The sequence below is a fragment of the Mustela lutreola genome, chromosome 6 (genome assembly GCF_030435805.1).
Source record: "Mustela lutreola isolate mMusLut2 chromosome 6, mMusLut2.pri, whole genome shotgun sequence".
Taxonomy (NCBI): Eukaryota; Metazoa; Chordata; class Mammalia; order Carnivora; family Mustelidae; genus Mustela; species Mustela lutreola.
The window spans coordinates 122531322-122544371 of record NC_081295.1 but is presented as its reverse complement, the minus strand read 5'-3'; the positions used below and the strand labels follow the sequence as shown (position 1 = coordinate 122544371).

The 13050-nt window shown below is 40.5% G+C and overlaps 1 pseudogene; it reads left to right on the top strand.

Annotated features, from left to right (window-relative positions):
* The first annotated feature begins 1405 nt into the window (after positions 1-1405).
* LOC131834697 (CREB-regulated transcription coactivator 2-like) lies at positions 1406-7280 on the top strand (annotated as a pseudogene).
* Positions 7281-13050: the final 5770 nt, after the last annotated feature.

The window sequence follows — 13050 nt, the reverse complement described above, 5'->3', positions numbered from 1 at the left end:
TAGGCAGTAACCTCTTCGATATCAGCCACAGCAACTTCTTTCAAGATATGTCTTCAAAGGCAAAGGAAACAGCAAGAAAACAAAGAGGCAACCCACAGAATGGGAGAAGATATTTGCAAATGACAGTACAGACAAAAGATTGATATCCAGGACCTATAAAGAACTCCTCAAACTCAACACACACAAAACAGATAATCATATCAAAAAATGGGCAGAAGATATGAACAGACACTTCTCTCAATGTGGTTTTAATTTGAATCTCCCTGATGGCTAGTGATGGTGAATATTTTTTCATGTGTCTGATAGCCATTTGTATGTCTTCATTAGAGAAGTGTCTGTTCATATCTTCTGCCCATTTTTTTTTTTTGATATGCTTATCTGTTTTGTGTGTGTTGAGTTTGAGGAGTTCTTTATTGATAGATCCTGGATATCAACCTTTTGTCTGCACTGAATGACTCTGCAAATTAAACACAGCTTGAGTTTTGCAGAGGAGCCAGAGGCTATGGGTGGGTCACTAGCTCTATTTTGGGAAATGTGCACTCTGGCCAGAGCCATTAGCCATCCAAAAATTTCTGGAGAAATGATGGTTGTTGGGTGTTTAAGAGGAGAACAGTCTAATATTCTACTTTATATACTTCCTATGCTGGAATGGATGAAACACACTTACCTGTCTCTTACATGTGAAACTTGTGCTAGTTACTTCAGGGAATGAAGGATGTGGGTCTGAATTCCCTGGTGTGCCAACAGCAGTTGGAAAGAACAGAACTGCTACAAGAATTAAGATGTATATGAAGAAGAGAATTTCAAACCCTTGGTGAACTGCCAAAAGTTTTGACCTTGAACACTGTACTATTTCTCAGTATTTCCAACTCCAAAGGTATAGGTGCATAGAAAACTACAGCAAATATAAGGAAATCAGACTATTGAGGACTCAGACTTTCAGGTGAAGTTGTGTTCACTTCCAAGATAGAGAACGCTGACCTGCTGTGGTTCTGGGAGAAATGAGAAGACACAGAATTGGAAGTGGAAGATGGAAGTCACAGATACCAGTTCCTGCATGTGACCAATAACAAAAAAAGAACTGTAGAAGCATTGCATATTTTCTCCTTCTTATCATGTAGATGTGTTATTTGTCTTTATTATCTACTTTCTTCCTGTCTCTTCTTATTAGGAATGTGATTTTATTCAGGTTGCTGTTGGTGATACTTAAAATATTGTCTCTATGTAACAGAATAGTCAAAGGGATTTTGGCTGAACTTGAGGAATAAATAATATAACAGTGTTGGATTCAATGTGTGTTTCATTTTGTAGAAAGAGAGAACTTCTTCATTTGTAGTGGTAGCTTTGTAGATGGGTGAAAATGTGGTTTTGTTGTGTTGTTATATGAAACTTCCAATGTGGGTAAATGGTGCATGTGGAAGCTGAGGAACTAAAGGTACAGACTGTGCCCATTATCAACTTATTGCCTTTTGGATTCAAATATGCCCTGTATTTGCCCTACTTGTTGATACTGGTGCTGGATCCCATAACAATTTCACTTTTGTCATGTGGAATAATACTGTTAGCCATGGTCAGTATAGTGCACCAGAGGGGAAACAACCAGACATAGCAGAAGAAATAATATGGGACCTCAACACCCCACTGTCAACAATGGATGGATTGTCCAGACAAACAACAACAAAACAAACAAACAAACAGAAAACCAACAAGGAAACATTGGAATGAAACCACCTTTTAGAACAAAAGACATATTTACAGAACATTCTGTCCAACAACAGATGTATACTCCTCTTACACACACATGAAATATTCTCCATGTTAGATCATATGATGGAGCACAGAAATTGTAGCAAATTTAAGAAGATTGAAATCATATTAACCAACTTCTTTTACCACAATGGTATGAAGGTAGAAATGAACAAGAGGATATCAACCCTTTGTCTGTAATATCATTTGTGAATATCTTCTCCCATTCTGTGGGTGGCTGCTTTGTTTTGTTGACTGTTCCCTTTGTTTTGCAGAAGCTTTTTACCTTGATGAAATGCCAAAAGTTCATTTTCACTTTTGTTTCCTTTGACTTTGGAGACATGTCTTGAAAGAAGTTCCTCTGGCCAATGTCAAAGAGGTTACTGCCTATGTTCTTCTCTAGGATTTTGACAGCTTCCTGCCCCATGTTGAGGTCTTTTGTCCATTTCAAGATTATCTTTGTGTATGGTGTGCGAGAATAGCTGTCCAATTTTCCTAGCACTATTTATTGAAGAGACTGTATTTTTTCCACTGGATATTTTATCCTGCCTTGTTGAAGATTATTTGACTATAGATTGAGGGCTCATATATGGACTCTCTACTCTGTTCCATCATTAGCCATCAGGGAAATTGAAATCAAAATCACATTGAGATGGGGCGCCTCGTGGCTCAGTGGGTTAAAGCCTCTGCCTTCTGCTCAGGTCATGATCCTAAGGTCCTGGAATCCAGTTCCTCATCTGGCTCTCTGCTCAGCAGGGAACCTGCTTCCCCTTATGTCTCCACCTGCCTCTCTGCCTACTTGTTATCTCTCTCTCTCTCTCTCTCTCTGTCAAATAAATAAATGAAAACTTAAAAAAAAAAAACCCATTGAGATACCCCCACCTTATACCAGTTAGAATGGTAAAAATTAACAAGATAGGAAACATTAAGTGTTGGAGAGGATGTAGAGAAAGGGGAATCCTCTTACACTGTTGGTGAGAATGCAAGTCAATGCAGCCACTTTGGAAAACAGTGTGGAGATTCCTCAAAAAATTAAAAATAGTGGTACCCTATAACCCTGCAATTGCATTACTGGATATTTACCCCAAAGATATAGATGTAGTGAAAAGAAGGGCCACCTGTACCCCAATGTTCATAGCAGCAATGACCACAATCACCAACCTGTGGAAGGAGCCAAAATGTCCTTCAACAGAAGAATGAATAAAGAAGATATGGTCCAAATATAAAATGAAATATTACGACTCCATCAGAAAGGATGAATACCCATCTTTTGTATCAACATAGATGGGACTGGAATTATGCTGAGTGAAATAAGTCAGGCAGAGAAAGTCAATTATCATATGGTTTCACTTACCTGTGGAGCATAAATAATGACAGGGAGGACATTAGGAGAAGGAATGGAAAAGTGAATTGGGGGAAATCAGAGGAGGAGGCAAAACACGAGAGACTGTGGACTCTGAGAAACAATCTGAGGATTTCAGAGGGGAGGGGTGTGGGAGGTTGGGTGAGTTTGGTGGTGGTATTAAGGAGGGCACATATCGCATAGAACCCAGGGTGTGGTGCATAAACAATGAATCTTGGAACACTGAAAAAAATAAAATTAAATTAATATGTTTAAAAAAAAAAAGGAATGAACAAAAGGAAAGTGAGTAGACTAAAAATATGTGGAAAATAATTCTAAACAGCTGAGCGTGGACCCACGGTTTCTGGACTTGTTTTGTAAGCATATGTAGAACTATAGTTGCATTAGTTGCATTATCACTTTAGCTTCACATTGTGTTTTATTCTGTCCTTAATTATGTTTTATGTACCTCTCAACCTTACACATGATCAATCATTAACTTTTTTTTTTTTTTACCTCTGCTCCCATTCTCTTACTGATTATAGAAACTGAATGGGAACCAGATGGAAACATTTGTCTGGAAACTATGTGACATACCTAATCACACCAAGTCCTGAAGGTGCCTCATTTTCTGGAAGAACAGAGAGCTCCAGATGTTTCAAGACCCACGTTCCCAAGGTTTTTAGAAACACCTCACACACCTCTCATATATTCACCTCCTTCTCCAAACATATAGAAGCTGTCCCTCGGCTCCACAGGGGCAAGGCAACTTCGGGAAGGATCCCAAGCCTTCTCATTGGGCTGTCCTTGTGATAAAGAAACTTTCTTGGCTTCAAAGCCAGTGTTTCAGACATTGATTTACTGGGCATTGGGTGCTTGAATAATGTGATATTGGGGAAACAACCAATATGTCAAAGAGGTAGTTAGGTGATAGGTATTAAATTAAGGAGGCACATGTTGGATCAAGCACAGGGTGTTATATGGAATTAATGAGTCTTTGAACACCACCTCAAAAACTAATAATGTATGGTATTGTGACTAACATAAGATAATAAAATATAAATAAATAAAAGTGAAATAAATAATTATCTCTAGGAAGTAAAAATTAAAATGCAACATACCAAATTCTATGGCTTTTAGCAAAAGCAGTTCTGAGAGGATGTTTATAGCAATAAAAATTAGAAAGATCTCAAAGAAAATATTTAACTTTACAACTCAAGTAACTAGAAAAAGTGGAGCAAATTAAACCCAAGTCAACAAAAGGAAGGAAATATCATCATCATCATCAGAGTGGAAGTAAAAGAAATAGAGACCAGAAAAATAACAGGAAGGATTAATGAAATCTAAGGTTGTTCTTCTAAACGATGAAGAAAATGGCAAACTTTTACTTAGTCTAAGAAAAAAGTAAGATTTGAATAAAATTAGAAATAAAAGGGAGTTATTACAATTGAAGAGTCAGAAATATATAGAATCATAGGAGACTATGAACAATTAAATACCAATAACTTCATACCTAGAGGAAATGGGCACATTTCTAGAAACATGCACCAACCAAGACTGAATTAGGAAGATGTACAAAATCAGAACAGACCGGTTCCACCATCTGTAAGGTGCAGGTGGAAGCTGACGGGCAGGAAGACAGGCTTGCTGAGGTAGGTGGAGATGACAGAGAGCCTCGGGTTATGACATGTGGGGGCCTACATGTCCCCAAATTGTGACAGGCATACACAAGGATCTCTGGTTATGGTGGTTTTCTGCCCAGTGATAATGAGATTGGCTTTGGCCTGGCTGAGTTCCAGAGCCCCCTCCACTTGCCTCCATATTCATCCTGGAGCTCTGGACACCAGGGCTGTGGAACAGGTGCAGCAAGAACCCCAAAGAATGGTGTCCCCACTTCCCGCTATGCCCAACACAATGATTGCTGTCTCTGTGGTCCTGCCTATTTGTCACTTCCCCTGGAGTGCAGCTGGTGGAGAATGGTGCCCTGGGGCAATTTCCATACACAGAAGGATTGATTGTTTTGACTACCATCTGCACTGAACAGGAATCCTGCACTCTGCCCTTCACACCAGTGTGACAAAACCAGCCCTTAGGACACTTATCCAGACCCAAAGCCTCCCTGCACATGCCCAGCCACTGTGGAGGTTTTCTGAATGGTGAAGTGGACTCAAAAGTTCCTGCTAGGAGGAGAACTTGCTAGAGACAAACATTTGCTGAAGCCATAGGATGCTAGGAATCTATCTTCATGCTCCTCCTGACCTCAGTCCTGTGAATTTCCTGGATTTATAAAATACATAAAGAAAAACAGACAAAAAGACCGATAAAAGTAAAAGACAAGAAAGAAAAAAAAAAAGGGAAAATACAGCCAAAATGAAGGCAAAGAATAAGATTTATATAGTACAAAAAAAAAAATACACAGAAGCAGTGACAGAAGAATAAATGGGAAGGTGTTTATAAAGCTTTGATGTAGGTGAGGAAGGTTATTTCAGTATTTCCTGGGTGTATCTTGTGATGTTTGTTAAAGGATTCAACCTTCCAGAGATATAGGGAAATTAAAACTGGTGTATATATATATGGGTGGTATTGAACAGGGAAAAAGGATTACCTTGATGCTTATATCTATATCTATCATGTATCTCTCTCTCTCTTTACCTATAAAGAAAAAGAAAAAGAAACATGGGTGTATGTTTGAAAAAAGTTCAAGTTATTATGTAGTATGCTGTATTAAACATCTAGTTGTAATGGTAAGTAGATTAAAAAAATAAAAGAAGAAGAATCGTGAGAACAAATTTAACTCATATAGCAATTCAGCAACGTGGCAGGAGAATGAATTAAAAAAAAAAGTTGTATCTATGAAATGTACAGGTTTGTGACAATACCAGAGGCTTAATATATTGTTTTCTTTTTCCCCTGATGTTGTGGTTTTATAGTTTAATGGAGACCCTGTGGTTATTGTTCTCTTATTCTTTGGGCTTGTCTTCTGGGGAAGGGACCTGCCTCCTTGTTTTTCAGTCAGTCTTGCATGGGCTGGGCTGTGGAAAACAGTTTTTCAGGCTTTGGTTCTCTGGAGGTTTTTGTTCTTCCGGGTTTTTTTTTTTGTAGCTTTTCAGAGGGTTAGTGCAAATAAACAGTCTGCACCTAGTCCTTGGCTTCAGAGAGAAGCCTTAGTCTGCTCCCCAATGTGTGGTCCAAAACACACAGGCTCCCCTTCTGCAAACTCCGCTGAACAGCACAACCTCCCACAGGTGGTGCTCACCTCCAGCCATCATCTCTGTGGTTGCCTGAGGCCCCCGATTGTCTCTGCATCCTTGTGCCACTAGAGCCACAACCGATATTGGTCTGGGCAAGCCCAATCCTGGTAGCTCCTGTGGCTGAGACTGCTGTCCGGGGTCCATGCCCACAGTGAGTGCACTTACACCTAGCAGCAGTGCAGGTCGCAGAAGGGTGTGGGTCCAGGGACCTATGGCAGGAGCCTGAGCCAAACTCTGTCAGGCGTGATGAGGGTGTGCCCAGTCTGTGCAGTGGTGCAAGCAGAGGAAAGCAGCAGGCTCAGGGACCACCAACTGGGGCCCCTGCCGGGCTCTCTCCGACATGAGTGGGTACTGGCTGTGACTTTATGTCCATTCCTGTGGCTGCCCAATTCCACCAATTGCTCCTTAAGACCCTTTGTTCTTTTTGAGTGCTTTTAACCAGACTCCAGGTAAAAGCTGGTCCCCAAGCACAGGGCACTTTCATATTGGGGTATTACTTTCTAATACATTGCTTCTGGTGGCTCCCTCCCCTTCTGTTTATCCTCCGATATCACTCCCAGCATTACCAATCCACTGACCTCTCCACTGATGCTCTTCTGCCCCCGTAGAGATCCAGAAGTGTATAATCTTACATCTCAGGCTGATTTCATGGGTGTTCACAGTGTTCTGGTAGATATTTAGCTCAATTCTTTGGACCTATTGAAACATGGTCTCCTACTTCTCTGCCATCTTGACCCCCTGGAACTTCATGGAATTAACATCTTTCCATCTCCTGACCAGCTTGCCAGTGTGCCTGTCCTTCCACCTGCCATGACCACAAGAGGCTCTTCTACGTGATCTCACCAACCACACTTTCCCCTGGCACTTTCCACCTGACAGGACCCTGAGGAGATGGCCTATCCCAGCCTGAGTGGGGCAATGGTACCTCCAATTTGAACCATAACATGATTACCCCTTGGCATCAGTGGGGGGCAGTGTCTGGGTCTGAGCCTGGGCTATGATGATTCATGACTTTATTCCCTGATCAGCGACTCATCCTGAAACACTTTGCCAGCAATCCTGACCTCTAGACTTTCTTGACCAGTCTCCCACCATAGGTCCAAGCTCCTACAACTATTGATCACTGTCTGACTCCTCCCTCTCATTCAGTGGATTAGCTGTCTCCTCCGTCAATTCCTCCTCCACTTCTTCATCTCCTATGCTGGGTTCCTCCTCTTACCCCGGTTCTACAACTGGGACCTACCCCCACCATCATGTGCCCCTCAGCCCCTTCAGTTTGCTCATGGACCCACCTGACACGAGAAAGTCCCAACAGTAGCTGCCCAAACAGTTTTTGCCAATAATGTAACCTACATCATCCTCTTTCACTCAGGATGCTCCCTAGATACCTGCAAACTACCCACTGACCAATGGCTGCCTCTATACCCATTTGGCCCCTGAGTATGGTTCTGACCACCCAGCCACCCACCCTGAAGCTTCTACCTCAGCTAGGGAAGTCTTCCAAGCCTGATCAATGCAGCTTTCTAGTGAGCAACCCCTGAGCAGACCATGGCACTATGGGACACTACCCATACAGCTCCATGGGTATAAGGAACAATCTTACCACCGGCCAATGAGTGACTTCAGCCTGGGTACTGTTTCCATATAGAATGCTCTCTGATGACTGCTGCTCTGACTCAAACTCTTCCTGGCATGCACAACTTGGACCCTGCAGCTGGATCAGTTCAGCAGGGAGAGCCCAGCAATTAGCCTTGTGCAGGATCTTCCATGTTTTCCTAAGGGCCTGGGCTTTTATGAGGTGAGGGACTAGTGAATGGCCTCAAGGACTCCCATGCTCTCAACCACCAGAACTTGTCCCACTATTCCTGCCATGGCTCAGGACCCAACATGATCCTCCCAGGAGAGTCCTCCCTAGGTTTCTCTAAGGAGATTGTGGCAGAGTTGGCTAGAGTGCCTGACCTGAGGTGTCCACAGCCTGGCTGTGGCTTATTTGGGGTTAGAGGAGGAGCTGGGCATGGAACAACTGGGACTGGATGGGCTCCACATGCTGAGCTAACCTTGTGCCCTGCTCTGTGATCCTGCTGTGTAGGATTTATTCTGCAGTGAGTAGCTGCAGTGAGGGGTTTCTCAGTATCATTCTTCTTGGACATGTCCCATCACTGTCCCTTTTCTCCCTTTCCCCTGGACAGTAGAGACTCCACTCTGCCTCCAGATCCTCTTTCTAACATGAACAAGGGATCCCAAGAATGAGAAAATGCAAGGGGTTTGTCCAGGTGGCACCTATTCCACACAAGGGGTGGGCCCGGGGAGCTCAATGGAGGGCCTAATGCACTTTTTACTTGTAATTCAAGATTTGAGTCAGTAACAAACAAACATAAAACCTCATAGTCAAATCACTTCACTAGTGAATTCTAACAAACATTTATAGCTATTTATTTTTATTTATTTTTAATAAGAACAATAGTTTTATTTTTATATAAAATCAGTTAATGGGACTGGAAGAGATTCTGCTGAGTGAAATAAGTCAACCAGAGAGAGTCAATTATCATACGGTTTCACTTATTTGTGGAGCATAACAAATAGCAAGGAGGACATGGGGAGTTTGGGAGGAGAAGGGAGTTGGGGGAAATTGGAAGGGGAGGTCAAGCGTGAGAGACTATGGACTCTGAAAAATAATCTGAGGGTTGTGAAGGGGCAGAGGGTGGGAGGTTGGGGTACCAGGTGGTGGGTATTATAGAGGGCACGGATTGCATGGAGCACTAGGTGTGGTGCAAAAATAATGAATACTGTTATGCTGAAAATAAATAAAAAATAAATTTAAAAAAACAAAACAAACAAAAAAATCAGTTAATACACATGTAGTGTATTATTAGTTTCAGAGGTAGAGGTTAGTGACTCATCAGTTGCAAGTGACACCCAGTGCTCATTACATCAAGTGCCCACCTTAATGTCCAACACCCACTTACCCCATATCCCCACACACCTTGCATCCAGCAACAGGGTTTGTTTCCTATAGTTAAGAGAGCCTTATGGTTTGTCTCCCTCTCTGATTTTGTCTTATTTTGTTTTTCCTTCCTTTCCCTACGTTCATCTGTTTTGATTCTTAAATTACACATATAATTGAAATCGTATGTTATTTGTTTTTCTCTGACTTATTTCACTTAGCATAAACCCACTAGTTCCATCCACATCACTGCAAATAGCAAGATTTCATTCTTTTAATGGCTGAGTAATATTCTATTCTTTTATCTACAACCACCTCTTCTTTATCCATTCATCTGCTGATGGACATCTGGGATCTTTTCATAGTTTGGTTATTGTGGACACCACTTTTGTAAACATTGGCGTACGTGTTCCCTTTCAGATCACCATGTTTGTAACGTTTGGAGAAATACCTAGTAGTACAACTTCTGGGTAGGGTAGGGTAGCTATATTTTTAACTTTTTGTGGAACCTCCATGCTGTTTTCCAGCATGGCTGTACTAATTTGCATTGCCACCAACAGTTTAAGAGATTTCCCCCTTCTCTGCATTCTCACCGACATCTGTTGTTTCCTGAGTTATTAATGGGATCCATTCTTGCTGGTGTGAGGTGGTGTCTCATTGTGGTTTTGATGTGTATTTCCCCAATGCCAAAGGATGTGGAGCAATTTTTCACATGTCTGTTGGCCATTTGTATGTCTTCTTTGCAGAAATGTCTGTCCATGTCTCTTGCCCATTTCTTGACTGGATTTTTAATTTTTGGGTGTTGAGTTTGATAGTTCTTTATGGACTTTGGATACTAGCCTTATATCTGCTTTAGTTAGCACAGACATTTCACAATATTTGTTCTTCCAATCCATGAGCATGGAACATTTTTCCATTTCTTTGTGTTTTCCTCAATTTCTTTCAAGAGTACTTTATAGTTTTCTGAGTATATATTCCTTGCCTGTTTGGTTAGGTTTATTCTTAGGTATCATATGGTTTTGGGTGAAATTATAAATGGGATTGATTCCTTAATTTCTCTTTCTTCTGTCTTGTTGCAGGTGTAAAGAAATGCAACTGATTTCTGAGCATTGATTTAGATACTATCCTTATATCTGGTAAGACATTTGCAAATATTTTCTCCCATTCTGTATGCTGTCTTTTAGTTTTCTCAACCTTTTCCTTTGCTGTGCAGAAACTTTTTGTCTTGATGACATCTCAATAGTTTATTTTTGCTTTTGTTTCCCTTGTCTTTGAAGACATGTCTAGCAGGTTGTTACTATGGCTGAGTATAAAGAAGATCCTACTTGTGTTCTCCTCTAGGATTTTTATGAAATCCTGTCTTACATTTAGCACTTTACCCGTTTTGAGTTTATTTTTGTGTATGGTGTAAGAAAATGGTCCAGTTTCATTCTCCCAATGTGGCTGTTCAATTTTCACTGCACCATTTAGTGAAGAGACTATCTTTTTTCCATTGGATATTCCTTCCTGCTTTGTCAAAGATTAGTCGGCCAGAGAGTTGAGGGTCCATTTCTGGGTTCTCTATTCTGTTCCATTGGTCTATGTGTCTGTTTTTGTGCCGATACCATGCGGTCTAGATGATGACAGCTTTGCAATACAGCTTGAAGTATGAAGTTATGATGGATGCCACCAGCTTTGGTTTTCTTTTTAAACATTCATTTGGCTATTCGGGTTCTTTTCTGGTTCTGTACAAATTTTAGCATTATTTGTTCCAGTGCTGTGAAAAATGTTGATGGTGTTTTTAATAAGGATTACATGGAATATGTAGATTGCTTTGGGTAGGATAGACATATCAACAATATTTGTTCTGTCATGCCTGGGTGGCTCAGTCAGTTAAGCATCTCCCTTTGACTCAGGTCATGATACCAGGGTCCTGAGATTGAGTCCCACATCAGGCTCCTTGCTCAATGGGGAGCCTTCTTCTTCCTCTGCCTGCCACTTTCACTGCTTGTGCTCTCTCTCTCTCTCTCTCAATTAAATAAATAAAATTGTAAAAAAGATTTTAAAAAAGACAAGGTAAAAACCAATATTTGTTCTTCCAATCCATGAACATGGAATATTTTTCCATTTCTTGGTGTCAGTCTCAATTTCTTTCATGAGAGCTCTATCAATTTCAGAGTACATATTATTTACCACTTTGGTTAGGCTACTTAGGTAAAATGATTTTTGGGTTTTGGTGCAATTGTTAATGGATTGATTCCTTGATTTCTTTTTCTTATTTCTCATTGTTAATGTGTAGTAATGCAACTGACTTCTGTGCCATGATTTTATATCCTCCCATTTTGCTGATTTGCTGTATGAGTTGTCATGATTTTGGAGTGGAGTTCTTTGGGTTTTCCACAGAGGGGATCATGTCATCTGTGAAGAACGAGAGTTTGACTTCTTTGCCAATTTGTATGCCTTTTATTTATTTATCTTTTAACTTTAAAACTTAAAAAAAAAAAAAACCTATGGATTTATTTATTTATTTATTTTAATTATTTTGTGTTTTTCTTGTCAGATTGCTGAGGCTACGATTTCCAGTACTATGTTGAATGGCAGTGGTGAGAAGGGACATCCCTGTTGTATTCCCAAGGGAAAAGCTCTCAGTTTTTATCCACTGAGAATGATATTTGTTGTTGATTTTTCATAGATCGCTTTTATGATATTGAGGTATGTTCCCTCTATCACACCACTGTGAGAGAATTTTAATCAGGCAAAGATGCTGTATATTGTCAAATACTATTTCTGCATCTATTGAGAAAATCATATCATTTCCTGCCCTTAGTTTTATTAATGTAGTGTATTACATTGATTAATTTGCAGGTGTTGGACTACTCTTGTAACCCAGGAATAAATCCCACTTGGTCATGGTGAATAGTCCTTTTAATGTACTGTTGGATCTTGTTGGCTAGTATCTTGGTGAGAATTTTTGCATCACATTCATCAGGGATATTTGTCTGTAATTGTCTTTTGTGGTGGGCTCTTTGTATGGTTTTGGGATCAAGGTAATGCTGGCTTTCTAGAATGATTTTGGAAAATTTCCTTCCATTTCTATTTTTTTAAAAAGCTTCAGAAGAATAAGTATTGATTCTTCTTTAAATGTTTGATAGAATTCTGGGTGCATCTGGACTGAACTCTTGTTTATTGCTAGATTTTTTATTACTGCTTCAATTTCCTTGCTGGGTATGGGTCTGTTAAGTTTTCTTTTTCTTCCAGTTTCAGTTTTGGTAGTTGATACATCTCTCTTGAGACTGAATCTCAGTAATAGCTTTTTAAATTTCAGCCTGATTATATTTTTGTTGTTTTATTTCCCCAGTAAGAGATTCTCTACTGTCTTCTATGCTATTACCTTTATAATTGTTGTGTTGATTCCAGTTCTGACAATTTACTTGTATTCATATTGATTCAATCCCTGGCAGTGATTACTGTCTCCTGATCTTTCTTTTGGGTGAATTTCTCTGTCTAGTCATTATGTCCAGGGGAAAATAGATGAAAGACAGAGAAAAGACAAAAATAGCAATAAGTCAAGCAGAGAGAGTGAATTATCATATGGTTTTGCTTATTTGTGGAGCATAAAGAATTACACGGAGGACATGGGGAGATTGAGAGGAGAAGCGAGTTGGGGGAAATTAGAGGGGGAAATGAGCCATGAGAGACTGTGGACTCTGAGGAACTAACTGAGGGTTTTGGAGGGGAGGGGAGGGGGTTGGGAGGTTGGGTGAGCCTGGTGGTGGGTATTGTGGAGG